Genomic DNA, 20136 nt, shown 5'->3' with positions numbered 1-20136 from the left:
GGGTAACTGTGCGCAAGGCATCCCGGTCCAGAAAAGGCCGCAACTGGTGTACCAGGCGTACCCGGTAAAACGCCCCCCTGGCCACAGCCGTCAACTGGTCTTCCAGTGTCAGCCGTGGATCCAGGAGGACACCCAGATTGCGTACCCTCTCTGAGGGAGCCAAAGTTTCGCCCCCTATAGTCAGCGATGGAGTCAGCTGGCTATACCTGGGAGCCGGCAACCACAGCCACTCAGTCTTGGAAGGGTTGAGCCTGAGTCTGTTTCTCCCCATCCAGACCCGTACAGTGTTTCAGTTAACACCACCTTTCTCCTATCTCTCTCCCCTTGAATACTGTATAGCAAAGCCACTTCACAATTATCCCTATAATTATAGGTTCTTGAATAAATTGCTGGACACCTTCTCTTTCCTGGGTGGGCCACCCAAATGAGTCCCCCTAATGGGCCCTCCTGTTTTGTTTCCAAACCACCTATAAGAGTCCAAATTAAAGAAGATAGGTTAGGGTTTTTATAGTTATTGGTCCCCTTGGCAAGGGAAATTGAAGAGAATAGAAAAGGAAAGGAAGACTGTAGCCTTACAAACATTCTTTGCTATTGAGTACTAAAACAAGGGTCTTAGAGCCCAGGATCAGATGAAGGTAATTAGAAGGAAGTATCTCTGTTACTCTTTTACAAGCAGGCAGAGACATTCAGATAGACATTTGGCAATTAAACTGACCGCTTAAGTTTGTTTTAATTAGGGCTAATGTTATTTCCTTCTGATTGAATTGTTTTATTTTTCAGTTGCAATTCTTTTTATTTGTATTTTAATAGTGCTAAACCTCCTTGAGCACATTTTTGGCATATAAGCAAAATATAAATGCCATATCTAAACAATGAAAATAATCAATTGGCAACTCTTCTCCAAGAACAAATGTGAAATATTTGTGTGTACCATATCTAGGTTCCAAAAATCTAGATGACAACTACATTAACAGCAAAGATACAAGAAAACTTGCTGCTTGGATTTTTATAGCCCAAATATGGAAGACCTAGTGTAATTTAGAACCACAGCATAGGCCAAAGATTTAAGTCCTTTTTCTAACATAGTCCTCCTCTAGACATTTATTTATTTATTTATACAGTGGTACCTTGGTACTCAATTGCTTTGAAACTCATTGAATTTGGTATTCAATGCATTTTGACATGAAATTTTTTATCCCGGTAATCATTGTTTGGTACTCAATGCACAAGCCAGAATTTGTTAGTATCGGTTGCCTTGTGACTCATTATACTATTCCTTATGGGAAAATTTGTTTGGCACTCATTGGTTTTGGTACTCATCGCACCTCCTGGAACCAATTAATGATGAGTATCAAGCTACCATTGTATTTCTCATTTTTAGGCCGCTCAGATTCCTTTTTCTGCCACCAATAAATGTTCATTAAAAAGAAATAATGTCCAATAATATATTGTTTCACACAACCTAGTTTTTGGTTAAATTATCAGAGCTCTCTTAGCTCCTGGCTGGACTTTTCCTGTGCAAAAGCAGGCAGGAAACATGCATCATAACAAAATGCAGGACACTGACTTCCTGGGAAAAATGAACTCCTGCAAATCACTTTGGGTTCTGATCTTTAGTTGGTATGAAAGAACTAATGTTCTACTCAGAGACATAGAACACATTTTATTTTCCATGCTTGGATCGTTGGGGAGCCCAGAAGTGGTGAGGGAAGAGGAAATCTCATGCTACAAATATGTACCAACCCAGAAAATATATGTTTAGAATGTCCAAAAGGCTAAAATTTTAATCTAGAAAGAAAAGCTATTACTAAAATGAAGATGGGATTGTTAACATGTGATAAGCACTAATATGTGCCTATGGTTCCCAGGCAACAGATTTGGATGATAGGAAACGTATCTTAATCTTTTCAAATATTGTAATTTTAGCATTGGAAAAATTGCTGTATTCCCTGAGAAAGGAAAAAATCCAGCACTGCATCTTCCAGTTTAAAAGTGCAAGGAAATTCAGTAGGGAAGCTGGCAGGAAGTCAAAAGTTACTCCCACTCCCAATGCTTTTTTGCCCACCCAAGGTCATTTATTTAGTTTAATGTTTAATGAAGAGAAGGACTAGGGGTGACATGATAGCAAATATCCAATATCTCAGGGGTTGCCACAAAGGGGTTGCCACAAAGAAGAGGGAATCAAGCTATTCTCCAAGGCACCTGAAGGCAGGACAAGAAGCAATGGATGGAAATTAATGAAAGAGAGAAGCAACCTAGAACTAAGAAGAAATTTCCTGACAGTTAGAACAATTAATCTGTGGAACAATCTGCCTCCAGAAGTTGTGTATGTTCCAACACTGGAAGTCTTTAAGAAGAGACTGGACAACCATTTGCCTGAAATGGTATAGGGTTTCCTGCCTGAGCAGGGGGTTGGACTAGAAGACTTCCAATGTCCCTTCCAACTCTATTATTATTATTATTATTATTATTATTATTATTATTATTATTATTATTATTATTATTATTATTATTATTATTATCATCATCACCATCACCATCACCATCACCATCACCACCATCATCATCATCATATTTAGGCAAGGAAATATCTCTGAAACAATAACCCAATGGGTACAGGCTGTCTAATATACCAGTAAAACTCTTGTAGTCATGCTGTTTAACTGGGCAAAACAGTGCATCCTAGAGCAACAATTTTTGAACCAAAGGCTAACTTACAAAAATCTTTCCAAAATGCACTATTTATAAAATACAAATAAGGCTTGTTCGTTTAAGTAACACATGACATTTTCTGTGTTTAAATAATTTTAACTGCATAATATACCATGAATACACAGTATATGTAGAACAGTTGAAAAATCTTTTATTACTACCCTTGTAGACTTTCCCCCTTCTTTAATGTGTCTTCTTTCTTTTTAAAATTTTGTAAAAATATTTTAGAATGCATATATTGCTTAGAAAGTCTCTGATTTCTAAGATACTGTACAAGTTGATACAGTCATTCCTAAACCTGGTAGAAAGCACTGTCTGTTGGAATAAGAAATTGAGCCAACAGAAGCTTCAATATGTGATCCAAACTGCTTTTTTGTTATGCAGAGGCACTAAACTGCCCTCAATGAGACTGCATTTTGAACATTTTTAATTCCCAAGTATGAAATTTGTGATATCCTCAGCCCAGAAGAAGACAGTCTTATAATGACAGTCTGATAAATTACATGTTTAGAAGCAAGAATAGTTTGTTATATTTATAACGTCCAACAGCTATAAAAAAATAGGTTGACTTGATTTATATTATATAAATTCAGGGTATATGCTATAAAATGAAAACTGAAATATTTGCTGAGGACTAGCAGCAAACAGCCTAACATTCCTAAGAAAGCCAGCATTTTCACTTGTACGGAGCATTCAAGGATTTTCTCTGAGAGAGTAGAGAATACAAACAAAATCCTTATTTTGCTCATCCAATTGCTTTGGGGTTTAATAGGAGAGTGCTTTCCTTTCAAAATCTTCAGAAAAAGTCATTGGTATAATTAAATTTTAATTTTCCATTATTTTAACAACCACTTAGCTTGATTGCAAAACAGAGGAGAAATAGGATAAATACAAGCAATAGATAACCAGGTATACAGATCCGCAACTTGCAATCACTCTAGCTGTATCTGATCCCATTTTCTAGCTACTTCATTTCAGAGCTACATGGCTGACTCCCAGACCTGAGTCACAAAATAGTAGTAACAATAGTTATTCAAGATAGGAGCTGCTTGCATTACAGTAATGTCTTAATTTTATATTAAAAAGCCTGGCACTGCCACACAACATCTGAACATACTGTGTCTTACTTAGGCAACCATCTCATGATGATACTACGTCACTATTGTGATGACCATATATTCCTGCTGCTTCAAGAGCAGAATTCACTATTTATACAAAATTACTGCAAGTTTTGTATCAAGGCAGTCTCAATAATCAAAATGAAGATATTGGAATCTAAAGTTCCTATCTGTGGCAATTCACTTGATTACATTTGCTCTGCTTTTCCTCCTGCAAATATTTGTATCCTGGAAATATACTACTTATTCATAGCGTTTGTAACTTGCCTTTCAAAATTTTATGAACTGTTAAATACTAAAAGTAGTATATGGCATCTTGTATTCTGCGGTTTTCCAGCTCAGTAAATGATACTGATTTAAAGTAAAATAGTATTATATTAGTATATAGCAATGTGGAAAATATGTTTCCTATCTGGATCTTAGGGATGTTCAGAGCTGTTTTGAGTCAATTGAATGCATTCAGATTTCTCCTTCTACAATTCCACATTTTCAAAAGAATAAACCCAAATCCAGGCCTTAGTCTAAAAGCTGAAGATAATTCTTACTGCTTTGTGCTCAAGTTCCAGCTGGGATCTTTCACAGCATTTGCCAGAAGAAAGGCTTCAGTGATCAGATCCCAGCAGCTGAGTGAACTCATTTGAATTGGGAGGAACAATTTTCAAAGCTAGCATGTCTGGAATAGATAGAAAGAAACAATCTGAACTGTTCTTGAAGTGAGTAGTGCTTGAACCAACACAAGTTTAAGGAAGTTTAGTTGAGAGAAAAAAAAGTTAAGATCTCGTTCATATGCTGTACTAAGCCCTGGGGTATTAAAACCACGTTTTTTCTTAATAAAACACAAGTGGTTGGATTAACACATTTTAAGCCAAAACTAAACAAATTACATTATAGTTTAGTGCAAGGGTAGGCTACCTTGGCTCTTTTATGACTCGTGGACTTCAACTCCCAGAAATCCTAATCCAGCCAAGCTGGCTCAGGAATTCTGGGAGTTGAAGTCCACGAGTCATATAAAAGAGCCAAAGTTGTCTACCTCTGGTTTAGTGAAATGTGTGAACTGAATCACATTCAAAATAGGCAGGTTTAACCAATAAAGTGAGTTAAGAATATGATAAAAAATGAACATATTTAGAAAATATTCAGTTTAAGCCCTTATAAATAGAAGAGAACTGACACAGAAGTCCACAAAACACCGCTGAAGATGTTACCTAGCCTGGTAACGAAACGTTCGGAAACCAGCCAACAAACTCGGAGAACGAACCCTCACCCTACATCCGAGCTACAGATATTCGGCACTATTGCCTATTCAGTTTAAATTGTCATTCCAAAACACATGGGCTATTCTTTCAGATTTGGATAAGGCATTCCTATAGTAATAATAATGATAAAAAAGCTATTGCTTCTCAGCGTCTTAATGCTCTCAATTATAGTGTCATCTCAAACTATCTCTATGAACTGGGAAAGTGAATGTACCTTGTTATCATGATTCAATTACTACACAGGGGACTATTTTCTGGAGATGGGATTTGATATGCTTTGTAGTATTTTAACACCTATTGAGGAAATATGCCATAGAGAGTTGAATTTATGATGAAACTAAATTCCATTCTTAGATTGAGATTTATTGAGTTTGTGAGCTAGACCAGGGGTCCCCAACCCCTGATCCGTGGACCAGTACTGGTCTGTGGCATGCCAGCAACCAGTCCGCACAAACAAGCAAAGCCCCATTTGCAGGCTGCAGGCAGCACACAAAATCACACACCCTCTGGTCCACAGAAAAACCTCTCTCCATGGAACCGGTCCCTGATGCCTAAAAGGTTGGGGACCTCTGAGCTAGACAATTTGCCTGCTTTAGATTAAAGAGTTTCCCAGTTTGATATCTTTGTCCATAAAGTCTCAGATAGCCTCAGTGACTAAGAAGTATCTTTCTCCTGCATTGAGTGGAACAGCAGGACATCTGTTCCTTGAAAGAAAATCCTTAGTCATGATAACTGATTCTCAATATGCTAGTTTGTTGCAATGTGCTCAACCAAGAACTGCCTCAATATCAGTTTAGAAGACTCAGCTAATGCAATGCACAGCAAGTAGAATGCTTAATATAAATTAATGAACACATTGATCCAATGCCAGGAATTGCATATTGACTAGCTATTCATTATCAGTTATAGGGTTTTCATACTGAATTACAAGAATCTAAATAGGTTAGAACAAGGATATCTTAAAAAAACCCACCACATTACATATACAGTGGTACCTTGGTAGTCATTGTTAATTGGCTCCAGGAGTCGCGATAACTATCAAAAACGGTGAGTACCAAACAAATTTTTCCCATAAGGAATAATGTAGTTAGTCACAAGGCAGCCAACATCAACAAATTCTAGCTTGTGTGTTGAATACCAAACAATGAGTTCCAGGACAACATTTTTGTGTCAAAATGCATTGAATACCAAATTAAACAAGTTTCAAAATAGTTGAGTAGCAAAGTACCATTGTAAGAGATATTCAAAATAAGAAGTTTGCATCTATGCATTTTGACAACTTATTAAGTTAGCATTTTGACAACTTATTAAGTTAGCATTTTGACAACTTATTAAGATTATGTAATTTAGAATTGCTTCATGGAATGGAGTGGAGGAGAACTGCTTCGCATTGATTATTATCCCATGGCTGTGAACGCTGTACACATCATTTTTATCCATGGTTAATGCAACTGTTTACTCAATTGAGTGTTGCTTGGCAAATCAATTCTATAAAACTGCTAAGAAAATCAATTTATGTATGCGCAAATATTTTTGCTTAGATACACTCCATGAATAGATGTGCCAGAGAAGTGGGAGAAACCAGCTAAATTTTTTAGCATTTGATGTACTTTTCAATGAAAGTCAGGGTTTTCTCAAGGCAATTACAACTTTATTGAACAATATAGTGCTCCTAATACTGGCATCATTCAATTTACAAAGCTTAAAACAAAAGGTGTACTAAAGAGAAAAGCATTTCTACTTTAAATTCTTAATTCTGCTAAAGCAATCCTGTCCACTTATGTTCAGCATAAGCATCAGAATTGGAAAGACTCGGTCACAAAATATTTGGAGTTACCAAGTGCCAGTTCCCTAAATTGCCTACATTCTGTTAGATTGCCTATATTTGTATGTACCTTATATTTGTATGTATCCTGGGGGAATTACTTCTTTTGTCCAAGAATCTAGAGCACTGATCTCTACTGCCACTTGTCCAAATTTCCCTATTTAAAAGAGCATATATCTAGATGAACCTTTCAAAAGATATTGATTTAGTGGAAAAGAAATCAAAAACTTTCCTTGGACACAAAACCTTTCAGCATTCTAGGTATCACAGCCATCAAACATAACACAAACCATAAACAGCCCACAAAATTAAAGCACTTGTAAAGCGCATCTAATTCCATTTGCTAAGTGGTATTAATTCAAGCATACCATATCGCCATAAAGCCCAGAGAGAATCCTTATAATTTTATTGAAACAGATTTGTTATAGCTAAATCTCTACAAACTGTCACTTGATTGGCTAAATACTAAAATGATCATTTCTATTGTAGAGCTAGCCATGTGCTAGCAAAAATCTATCAGACTTTCTGCAAGATACTACACCAGTGGTGGCGAACCTATGGCACGCGTGCCAGACGCAGCACTCAGAGCCCTCTCTGTGGGCACCTGCGCCATGCCCTGTCCTCTTCAACCAGCCGCCCGCTAACTCGCCGAGGTCCCACCTGGCCGGATGCATCCCAGCACCCATGCGCTTGCTGGCCTCTGTGTGCAGGGGCCGATGGTGCCAGGCCCCTGCCTCGCCCTGCGACAATGGCATTCCTGCCCTGCCTCACCTCACCCCGCAGGACCAGCCTCCTGCCCACAGCCCCACCCGCCAGAGACCCCCTGGATCTCCCCCAACCCTGCCCAGCCCCCACAGGTGTCCCTCCCCAGAAGCAACATCAAGTTGGCCACGCCCACCCATCTGCCATGACCACTGTAGCCACGCCCACCCAGCAGGCCACACCCACCCGGCACCCGGCAATACATAAGTGGGTTTTGGGTTGAAGTTTGGGCACTCAGTCTCTAAAAGGTTCGCCATCACTGTACTACACCATTCATATACATGAATGCATCTTGTGAATTTAGAGATGGCATTAGAATAAAACTAGAGCATCTCCAAGAACATTGTCTACAAAATATACATTGGAAAAGTAAATGGAAATATAAACATTCTGATACTTGATACTTTTGTCTTTATCTAGTCCCAAGAGCTGTAATGATTTGATGAACCCAGAGAGAGATATGGAATGGTACCCTATGTTGTTTACTTTGGCCACCTAATGAGAAAGAATGACTCACTGGAGAAGAGCCTAATGCTGGGAAAGATTGAGGGCAATAGAAGAAGGGGACGACAGAGAATGAGGTGGCTGGATGGAGTCACTGAAGCAGTAGGCGTGAGTTTAAATGGACTCCAGAAGATGGTAGAGGACAGGAAGGCCTGGAGGAATGTTGTCCATGGGGTCGCGATGGGTCGGACACAACTTCGCAACTAACAACAACAAAATGCTTTTTTATTATATGAAATTTTGAGTTGGCGTTAAAAAAAATCATTTTTAGGTTCTTTGTTCATTATTGATATTTGATCCTGAAGACTACAAAAAAGAGCAGAGTCTCCTTGGTAGTAATCTTCCTCTTTTTCTTTATGTCAGTTGTGTCTTCTAAGCTAAGATAGGCACAGCACAGTTATTTTCATTTTGCTGTGATCAGAGCTCCCTGTCTGTTTGGGCAAGAAAGCAAGAATATAGAGATATTTCCATGGATGAGATATAGTGGCAAAATATGGGAAAGGATACACTTTAAATAAAACAGGCAGTCACAATTAGTGATCCAGCAAGACAAACATAAGCCACCATCTATGCAGAAAAAGCATCCACTGTGGAACTGTGGAATTGTTACTGATTGGCAATGTACAAGGTAGAGTGTCTGTTTTTCACTTGATGAGGCATATTTATGCAGATCTGATTTTTCAAGATACACAGCAAGAAAGCACAAGCTTCTAGGTCAGACATGATCTTTGCAGGATGGTCTCTCCCTAAGGACATCTGCCTGTTCTGCTAGATCAGATAGGGTGCGCATGCTCCTAGTTCACCCCTAAAATGATGCCATCTTATGGGACCTAGGCAGCATGCCTTTTCCATGGCCTATGGAACACTCTTCCCCTGATGTTTGGCAGGTCCCCACCCTTTTAACTTTGCAAAAAGCACTGGAGACCTGGGCTTTTCCTTCAACTGCTGGAATAGGTTTAAATGAACTTGTGAGCTGTACAGTTCTGCTATGGTGCCAAGTCTTATGGTTTTACTGTAATATTTTTAATTGTTGTTTTATTTTTTTGGTTGTGAGCCACCCAGAGTTAGGTACATGATGGGCTGCTATATAAATGTTTTAAATAAATGACCAAAATAACAAAGAGTTCACAATATAAATAAAGGAAAAATATTAAACACAGTACATAATGTTTAAAGTAAACAAGATAATGTGTATTTTGAAGACAAAGTAAATTAATTTTTCATATTTATAAATGCTTTGCCAAAGCCCAAGTGCACTTCTCATTAAAAGTTTGTGAAAGTTTAACTTGGGTAAACATAGAAAAATGCAAAATCAGGGAATACTGCTTTTTTCCCCCCTTAGGCTAAAATTGGCTTCCCTACATTTGGTCCTCAAGTATCTGCAACCAACATATTCTTTTTTGCTCTTTATTCCTGGTTTTAGCTAGCTTGCTTACCTTTTATAATTCAAAAACCTTGTACATTTTTTTCAATTACATCTTTTGGAGTTTAATATTTTTGGGGTCTGGAAGGGTTTTTTGATATTACAACCATAACTGTGCACGAATGTTTTGTGCTGGAATCTAGAGAATTATAGGCCAAACGCGATGAGAGTAGTCTTATACTAATTTACAATATTTACATCTGTATGCATTGTTATACATTGCAAGATCCTAACAGATCATTTAAAAAAGCACATCTCTTACTGGTTTCCCTTCTTATTTAGAAGAGAAATAAAGCAAATGTTTTAAATTTAAATAAGATAGGGAAAGCATGCAGAACATAGTTTCTGGAATTCTTTTCAAATCCTTTACCAGCAGCATAGGCAACATCTGTATTTTGTTCTCTGTTATAAAGCAGTTAATTTTGTCCATGGGTATAAACATCTGCTTTCTCCCAAATATTAAAAAAGGTGTGTGCATGTGTGGCACCTCTCTGTGGGATGTGACAGTTTAATCAGAGTAAGTCCATATGTGGTACTCCTGTGGATGGATGGTTTGGTTTAATTAAGAAGGTTTATATATGTATTGCCACTGTGTTCATCTGCCTCTGTGGTGGTGTGCAAGTGTGCACTACGAAGGTTGCTCCACATACACTCCAATCTGGTTTATATGATAAGGGGGAAGGATAGTTTAGAAGGGAGAAATCCAAGCTACTGTCCAAATGCTTCTCCAATCAGGATGCACTGGAGATTTTTTTTCTTCACAACTCCTGACTAAATGCAGCCCATTATAGAGCTAAATCTTTTTCTGCTGATTTCTGCTGCCATAACGATTTGGTTTTGTTCTGTTGCATTTTGAGAGTTATCTAGTTGATGGACAGACAGACATACACAAACCTAAGCTCCTTTTTCACCATGTATTTCTATTGCTGGGTTGGGTTAGGAAGAATAAAAAGCAATAATTAAAAACAAACATCACTAAAGGAAATACCTTAGGATTAGTTATTATGAATAGTTGTATCCATGATCAATCATTTTTTGCTTTATATTTGACTAAACTAAAAATATGTCTTAATATTAGATATCAATGCTATGTATTATAAACTTGTTGCCTAATACAAGAATGTGTCAAATGACGATTTTTAGGAAGAATTATATCATATTTTGTCTTCACTACAGTCCTATAAGGTTTATTTTGGTTTACAGACTTGAATTATTATGAAACTTGTAAACTCCTTTTTTAAAGGACTGAAGAATATTCTGCACTGCCAAAGTCTGGTTGAAGCCTTCATGCAGGCAAGTTACCCCATATCCGCTCACTGCAGTACTAGGAAACTCCTCTATAAACAATTAGAAGCTGCTTTATAAGAAGTAGAAAACCAGTCTAGATAGACTTGGACTTGAGCCAGGTTGAAAGTAAGGCCCCAGCATGGACAGTTTATGTTTGGTTTAATCCATGATTACTCCTATCAGCAATTAACTGAATAATGCAGCCATAATGGAGACCAAGGGGACAGCTGTGTCCCCTCTAGTTCCATGTGGGGATCTGATTTCTTGGCTGACCTGGAAAAAAAAGCAGGATAGTGGAGGGGCAATTTCCCCCCCCCACCACACACACACACACAGGGCGGTGGCGGCAGCAGCCACCCCTGAATCTGATTTTTTTTGCAGCGTCCCCTGCACAGAGCAAGCAGCATGCACATGCCATGGGCCACCTTCAAAGTGTTGAAGGGCGGATTAGCTGGATTAAGGCAGCTATGAAAGGAGCCATGCTGCTCAGGAGGAAGTCTCGCTGGGGGCAGGCTAAAAGAGCCATTTTTACCTGTCCTGGCTGCTCTGAAAGGCTGGCTGGCCGCTAGCTGCCTACTGCTGTCAAAACACATCCAGCCAGGATCTTGTTCCTTGGCTAGCTCCATCAAGAGAAGAAAGGGTGCCTGGGCACCCTATTAAGCTAACCGCTTGGGGCTAAACAGTTTGAGATAGGGGGAGATGTGCTGCATCCCCTGGTGCTTGTTCTCTAACAAACCTAATGGGACAAAGACAGAGACGCCAGGCTGCTTTCTAAATAAACAAGGTGGGGGGGGAGCATTGAGCGCTTGGCAGGCTGGGAGGGGGAATCCGGCTTTAAGAAGAGCAGTGAAAGGCCTGTTTGAGGCCTACTCCCCAATCCCCAGGCCTGGCATGCCCTTTTGTTTATTCCAGACCTAAATTAATGTCTTTATTTACCAGAAATGCAAAGGGCTCAGGTTCCCAGTGCGGTGGGGGCGAGTGGGGAGAGGAATGGCCTGAAGGAGCTTTGGCCAAAGATGAGGGGAAGGCCCGGCCCCCGAAAAAGAGGGCTAAAAGAGATTCAGTTGGGAGCCATTCACTGCTAAGACTCTTGTCAGCATTGACATAAATTTCCACTGGTGTTGGCATTTACGCATTTGGCATTTCCATATGTATAGAGTTGCCTGGACTAATTATGCTAATCATCTCCTCTGTTGGCCGCTGTGAAAAATGCCCACATTAAGCACTCCACTGCCTGCTAATGTGACTTAATGTGGGGTTGAAACATACATTCATCCCCCTCTGAATGGGCAAATTTTTCCACATTGCTGCCTTCATTCAGGCAAGAAATGAATTTTTTGAACTCAGACCACTTTTCCAAGGCGGGGGGGGGGGGGGGATGGACCAGAGAATAACACTCCTTTCTCCTTTTTGCTCTCTCCATTTTCTGTCCTATAGTTAGCCCCTTCCCAATAAAATAACATTTAAAAAAATCTAAACATTTTTCCTCACTTATGTCTTAAAAATTTGATTGCATATTTCCAAGCAGATCAGCAAGGTGGAAGGAACCCATTTTTATTTTAACTTGTCCTTCCTACTTCTTTTCTCTTGTTCAGATCCCCCCCCCCCAAAAAAAAGGCTTCTTCCTCCCCCAATCCTTCAATTCTTTGGAAAACTGAAACAGCCTGAGTGGCAACTCTAGCAAGTTTCAGCTAGTCTGAGAAAAGAAAGATCCTTTCAAAGCAGGCCATCTCAGTTAGAAGATGCTTCTTAGAGCAAATGTCAAAGCAAAGACAGAAAACAAAGCAGATTTGGAAGACAGTGGGCAAATTTCTTTTTTTGTTATTATATTTCTATTTTTAGTGTGTATCTGAAAACACTTTCATTCTCTAGAATTAACTATCAATTCAGGAAACTGTCAGAGCAGTTATTAGTAAGGGGCAATAAATAATTACTTTGCATGAGAACTTTTAAGTTTTCCTGAAGTCTTTAAACACTGGGTTTAATTGCCAACATTATTCTATTTCTGACATTAATACCACTAATATTATTTTGTACTACAGGTATAAAATACTAACTTTTTGGCAAGCAAGGAAAATGTTTTCTTCCTCTTGTATTTTTAAAAATTATGCTTTATTTTCTATTTTCAATACAATGTGATTTTTGTTTGTGATCCAGAGTCAGATATATAAGATAAATTTATTAAATAAATTTATTTAATGATACTGAATGCAGGCTAAGATGATTATGGAAGTAACTTGTTTTCTTAAATGATTACAAAGATAAATTCATGTAATTATTTTTTGTGAGAGAGTTGTCATTTCAGTAGAGTGGTTGGCCTATCTATGAGTATACATTTTTGTCTAATTTAAGGAGCCCATCAGCAGATACTTCTTTCATATAAGAAAGAAAATAATTAACAATCTGGCTTTTCTTTTGTAAACAAGGCACTTTCTATAGAATTTTGCGAATATGTGATAATTCTTTGTAGCCTGTTTCCATGAATTACCTAATTTCTTTGGTATTTGCTGGATCCTGATGCTTCACATCATTTTGAGATATGTTTTTATGCAAATGTTTCAGTTTGCTGTTTAATAATAAACTTCATGTTGGCTATTCAAGATTGATATATACCTCATGTGGTCAGTTGTCTTATCTCAAGTTCTATTTCCAATTTCTTTTGCATCTGTGAAACACTATGAGAAGTACATTTCAGCCTATGTCATCCATCTCGCCCATGGCTCCTACCCTTTTCAGATTTTTTCCCTTCTTCCCTCTTATCAGCACCAAAACCATTCAGAGCCTTCAGCTAGCCAGTAGGCCACCCACCTCTGCTGCCCACCCAAGAATATTACTTACACATATACATTGAAGCCCCTTGGCCTCTGCATTCAGCTGCCTTGGGGGCTTGTTTATTTATTCTTATGAGTGAGGTATGCAGACCCCACAGTCACAGTTTATTTATCTGTTCACAAGGCTGGCTAAAGTAGAAAAGCCTAATTGAACATATGATGGCCCATCTAACATTCTTCAAATTGCCCACTTTGATGGGGTTCATCTCCAATCACAAACATCCTGTGGTCTGATCTAATTCAAAGATAGCTTCATTCATCCCATATGCAGAGGCGTCAGGCTAAATCTGCTTCCATCAAACATCAGCTCTCTCTGAATGAATATGTATCTTCTATTTCCAAGGCTCAGCACTCTATATACACAATTCTTTCAAATAGTCCAGGCATTCTTCATTGAATATCATATAAAGAAATGTTAGATCACGGTACTGAAATGAATTAACAGAATGGAGTTAACATGTCAGCCTTGTATATTCTGGGAATAGCCAAATCTCAGAATATTTCTTCCTCTTATTCTGCCTCAAGTCACATACTATATTCAAATACACAAGTTAATTTGCTCCTGTATTACTAGCCCCTTTCTATGCTAGAACTGAATCTAGGATTTGTTCTGTCCCAGTCTACAGGATAAAATCTGTTGTCATCTCATCCATTATTTAATGTGCTAATTAAGTCATTTGATTTTGACTACTAAAAGAAAATCAATCTACCCTGAATGATCCTATTTAAGAGGAAGTTCCACAGCAAAAACAACAACAACAACCAGATGTAACTCCTGGAGCAGGAAACACAACAACTATAGTTTAATCTGTCCAGACATATTCAAGATATGGAAACATATTCAAAGTCAGAAGAATCTTGTCTACCATTTTCGAACAATAAGTATCTGTTTGTTCACTAGCACTTTCCAGATCTCTGGGTAACTAGCATTTCATCTTTTTTTCTGTTCTTGTCCACTTAATATGAATGGGCAAAAAGCCTTCCATATTTTTTTATATTTTTTGCACACTCTAGGGAATGCAAGATAAAAGCATTTAGTCTGCCAGAATAATCATCCAGTAGCAGCTACTTTTAAAAAGGCCCTGCGGCCAGCTACACTAAAACATTCTAGTTAAAAATTAAACCTGCCTTCTTTGAGGTCACCCTGGCCTATAAATCAGCCATGACCTTTTGCCTCCGTAATACTTGCTTGTTTCCAAGCCCCAAGCTTTAGATTTAATCCCTAATGAGCAGTCTACCATGGTTATAACTACGCCAACAGGCAAGTGCCATCAAAGAGATTAACCTATAAGGCCTTCTAACCAATCCCCTTGACATCACTATCAACTTTTTCTCTAGTATGAAACTGGTTAGGATGATCACTATCAGTATTACTCATAGGCATGTTTAATATTTTGTACACTGATGTGCCTGAACATTAAGAGGTTCCTTCCTTGCTCTGAAATTCCAAAAAAACAGATACTAATTGAAAAAAAAATCTTATTCTTTATAAACCGAGATAAATCCCTTTTTGGCTTAATCCAAACATTGTTAGCAAACTGTCTGAAATTCTAACGGTTTTAACTCGAAAATAAAATATTTTAGCTGTTAGAATGCTACTACAGTAACTAGTCTGGGGATTGGCTTAAAAAAAACAAACACTTTTTTTAGCTTAGTTCTCACCAAATGATGGTAAATGGGTTTCAGGACTATACCCTTCATGTCACAGATCAGGATTCACATGATCTTCCATACACACAAACAAATCCTACAAACAGAAAATGAATATTTCAAGGAAAAGAATGATTTAGAGCATTCTTTCTGATATGCAAGCTTTTTTTTTAATCTAGAAGAGTGTTTGGAAAACAGAAGAGCACTTGTGCAAGCTCCCACACATAGTTTAAAGTAATACAATCCAAATATTATCACCTTGACTTTCACATTTATGTTAAATAAGGCTTAGTTTACTTATGAATGAAAATACTACTATTCCCATCAGTTGATTCTAAGTGGAGCCTTATAAATCTGCCTAGACAATGTGGCATGAAAAAAATAACCTAAAATCCAGTGAAAAAAATGCCACGAGCTTTCAGAGAAGTGTTTAGTTCAAGTATTTAGGATTACTCATTGTAATAAATACTTGTAATATATGACAGAGTAGAGTATACAAATTTGAGAAATCCTCTGGATACTTATTCATCAAAACTTAAACAAAAGCATATTATTTATGATTTTAATTCCATGTCAGTTTTTTCTTTCTAATAAGGATGCTGTTATTATTAGGCTATAACCAACCACCCATCAGTACATAGAAAGATGCAAGAGATTGAAAAAAATAAAGATTCAAATTTATAATGCTGGTCTTTGTGGGGTAATGTAGTATAAACATATTTTTTATTCCAGAATACTTGCAAACATCAATACTACACCTTTATCACATTTCTAATTATAAGGTGCCAATCCTGAATGTTGCTCATGGAATATATTTACAGTATCTTAATTGTCACTAGTTCTTTGGAAAATATATTGAGGGTTTTTTATGCATAGAAAACACATCTTAATGTGTCCAGAAATGACCCTTTAGTAAAAATTTAGTTAAGAAAGAAAGCTCAATCTCTAAGCTATGAAGAAAAAGCTTGAACTTTCCCTGCTAAAATCACATTTCAGTGCATAAAATTGGACAATCATTTGAACTCAAAACTTGAGGTGAACAATGTCCACCTAAAAGAAGTAAGAACTTAGTGTATCTTTAGATCCATGGAAAAGAATCTAGCCAGGATATCGTATTGCCTTCTGTCTCTGAGTCATTTAAGATAGCAGCAGCAGAAAAAGTTATTTTATTAAAAACAAATAATGGTTTGATCTTTTTCCAGAATAAACCACAAAAAATTTAACAACCTCAAAATCATTTAAACCATTCATAGTTCAAGAACATCAATTTAATTTGGCAATTGCATTGTCTCAAACATTCTTACAGACTAAAAGGCATAGCTTGCAGAAATCTTTTAAATAAACATTTTCCTGCTACCATTCCCAATCAACTGTTTTACCTTCATATCATTCAGTTCTGAAGTAAAGAAATAATGCCCTCAAGATGAGGGAAAGCCTGAGTGCCTTTAGATGAGGAAGATCATATCGACATTATACAAACCAAAAGCACCAAATCCAGGTGTAGATGGCAGGTCTTATCTAAAACTTGTATCTACACCAAATCTTTTCCAATCTGGTATTCTTCTTGTGTGTTAGGAATCATGGTGAAGAATGACAGGAGTTGCACTCAGAATGGTCACAGTCTAAAGAAGGATAATTTATAACAACATTGCAGATAGAATAATTAGGTGGAAGGAATCTAAAGAGGGACAGTATTCAAGAACAGGAAACAGCCATGATTATTTTGATGAGTAGAAAAACAGAACATCAGATGTGATGTTGATTTCTACAATACCTATTTTCCAAGTTCTTTATTTTGCATAGTCTCCGCTATCATTTTCATAGACACTATAAACCGATAATTTTCTGCTTTAAGAATCAATGTTCTGGGCAGAAGATATGTTTGAAGGATGTTTCCCATATCCATTGTAATATCCATACTGATAAAATAAATTCTGAGAAGTTGCCACTGACATGAACTGACAGAATTATACTACAGTAGGATAGAAGAAATCTCTCCCTAGATCAGGGCTAACAATCTGTGTCAGGAGATCCACATTCCACTTTCAATCTGTGGATGAGCCCAGATTTAAATCTGAAAGTTTAGAGAAGAGAAAAAGACTGAGGGAGAAATTCAAAGTACAGAAAAGAAAACAGGATTTCCAGGAAGCAAGTAGTTCTGATATCTGCCATGAATTATTTCTTCTTTCCTTAAGAATTACCTCTATATGAGGAAACAAGAGGCGGATAAGACAAGGGAATGGGCAAAGAGGGTCGCAAGAGAGAGAGGAGGGACACACCCACTTTCAACTCTGGTCTATCTATTTATGGTTTCAGCCTTGTCAATTTCTGAAATGCAGAAAATGTTTTCCTCTCATTATCCAAGATGCATCTATTTAGGGTTTTTCTCAAATCAAAACAATCAAAGATGACTAAAGATGTAGCATATGTCAAGTTCAGTCATGAACCCAAATAGATTTGCCTGCTTTGTATTCTGTGCACACCACTATAAGTAATCAGTTTGGAGGCAATTGGATTGGTAACATAGATTTAGAAATCAATATCTTGATAACCAACTTATATTCAAGAGACCCACAATAACTACAGAAAAGAATGCAGGAGGATTCAAAAAGCACTTTCACATCTGTACTTATTTCCAAGAAAGAAGCTGCGTTTTAACTACCCAAGGATTTATAACCACATTTATAGAATAGAAGATGGAGGAAAGCAGGAAAGGAGATATATAGGTGCAATCTTCCCTTACTTCCATGTATGCCATTCTTTTGTATCCAAATTTCCCAGCACATAGCTATCCATAACAATGTATCTCAAATATATTGTGCCTGGCAAATTCTAGTCAACGGATAACATTGCATTTCACTGAAGTACAAACACAACCAGATAATAAACAACTTATGGTCTTGAGAAGTATACTGCATATTAAAATGGCATCAGTGAGAATTTCTTTTAAGACTGTGGATAGGTTCTCTTCAATGCAGCACTCAAAGCTGAGCCCTAGATCCTGCAAACAGCAACTCAACAAGAATCCTGTCATAAACTGTCAGTGTCCAAACAGTAACTAAGAACAAACCCAGTTCTGTAGGTTCTCAGGGGGAGGTTCTTGATTTGGACTAAGATGTGATGATTACAAAAAGGGTATTTCCCATCTTTAAATGTTTAAACAGCTGCGGATTTTTGATGGATCTCCTTTTTGCCATGAGACTCTATCACACAGAGGCAAGAAGTAGGGGAGGGAAAAAGGCTAAGGTTGAGGTATTTTCTTTTCTTTCCAATCCCCTTTCAGAGTGTGAAACAGGTGGGTAAACTTTACTGGCATTCATGTGAGTGTGGTTTTATTTAAAAGGGAGTGGGAGGGTGGAAGAGTAAAGTTGCCTTTATTGTTGAACAAAATCCAAGAGTAGTTTAGGACCACACAGGGAGTTTGGGTTGTGCAGGGGGGAGGAGGTGTGGAACGCCAAAGATCGCTGACAGTCATCACAGAGAAACATCTGCTCTTGGAAAGCTCCCAGGCTGTTTGCAAAAAAAAAAAAAAAGTATAAATAAATAAATAAGTCCCAGGGTGTGAAAACTCAGCACAACCTGGAGTTGGAAGGGAGAAGATTGCAAGGGAGTGGATGGAAGGGAAAGAACAGGGTGAAATAGCAACAGTTTTAAAAGAGATAGCATGCTGGATTTCCTAAAAGCATCATTTTTTTAAATCAAATTAAGACGCATTCCTAGATGATGCCATTATTTTGAGCTGACTGCATTTAACCTGAATTCATTCTCAGTTGCCAGAGAGTGGGATCCGAACTAAAGTACAACTGACAGCTTGGTTGCAGATTGTAATTATTCACTCCTTAAGTAACACGTTCAGAAAGATAATTTCGGTGTTTGAATATCAATAATGTAATGAACCAACCAGGAAGTGGTGGCAAGAAAAACTATATCGGAGGGAAGAATATCAATTTAATTATACTTGTATTTGTGGAGGAATGCATTTTCACTGATAGAAATCTGGATTGCACACACTTACAATGAGACAACGTGCACAGGCACACACACGTGCAGAATAGCAATAAAAGATTTATACAGATACACTCCTACGAACAAGTCTGGCACAGGAGTCAAACACTCTCTTTAAAAAAAAGTCATTAAATCTTTGGATTGTGGGTGAGATCTGCTTCCTTAAGCTTGTTGCTTTAAATCATTTTTAATAGATTAATTTAAATGTGACTGAACAAACCGGAGATTAAAAGTCAGTCTAGAAATTAACCATGATTTCATTCTCAGAAAATGGCCTGAAGGATGACTAAAACTCTTTTGCTTAAACTATATAGGTGTGCCTCTGCCTAATACTTCATATGCCAGACTAGCAACTTGGAAGTTTCTCAAAGAGAAAGCAAAGTGTAATAAATAAGTAAACAACTAAATAAGTAAACATCAAAATCTATGGTTTCCCAAAATTTCAAAAACTGTCCCTAAAATGTTGCATCTCATTAGTGAAACCTTCAAAACAGATACCTTCTGGATACCTTTTAGCCATAGAATCTCTGGAGCAGTCTTAAGTGACAAACAAAACTGAAGTAGTAATAATAATAATAAAGTTGGAAGGGACCTTGGAGGTCATCTAGTCCAACCCCCTGCTCAGGCAGGAAACCCTATACCATTTCAGACAAATGGCTGTCCAGTCTCTTCTTAAAAACCTCCAGTGTTGGAGCATTCACAGCTTCTGGAGGTAAGGAGTTCCACTGGTTAATTGTTCTCACTGTCAGGAAATTTCTCCTTA

The 20136-nt window shown here is 37.6% G+C and overlaps 1 protein-coding gene across 1 annotated transcript in view; it reads right to left on the bottom strand.

Annotated features, from left to right (window-relative positions):
• Window positions 1–20136, bottom strand: part of PTCH2 (patched 2) — a 59526-nt gene that overhangs the window by 36914 nt on the left and 2476 nt on the right. The gene's annotated exons all lie outside the window — the stretch shown is intronic.

The sequence above is a fragment of the Protobothrops mucrosquamatus genome, unplaced genomic scaffold (assembly GCF_001527695.2).
Source record: "Protobothrops mucrosquamatus isolate PMUCROS unplaced genomic scaffold, P.Mucros_1.0 scaffold39, whole genome shotgun sequence".
NCBI classification, from domain to species: domain Eukaryota; kingdom Metazoa; phylum Chordata; class Lepidosauria; order Squamata; family Viperidae; genus Protobothrops; species Protobothrops mucrosquamatus.
Note: the sequence above shows the minus strand (reverse complement) of the source record. Positions and strands in the feature narration are given on the sequence as shown.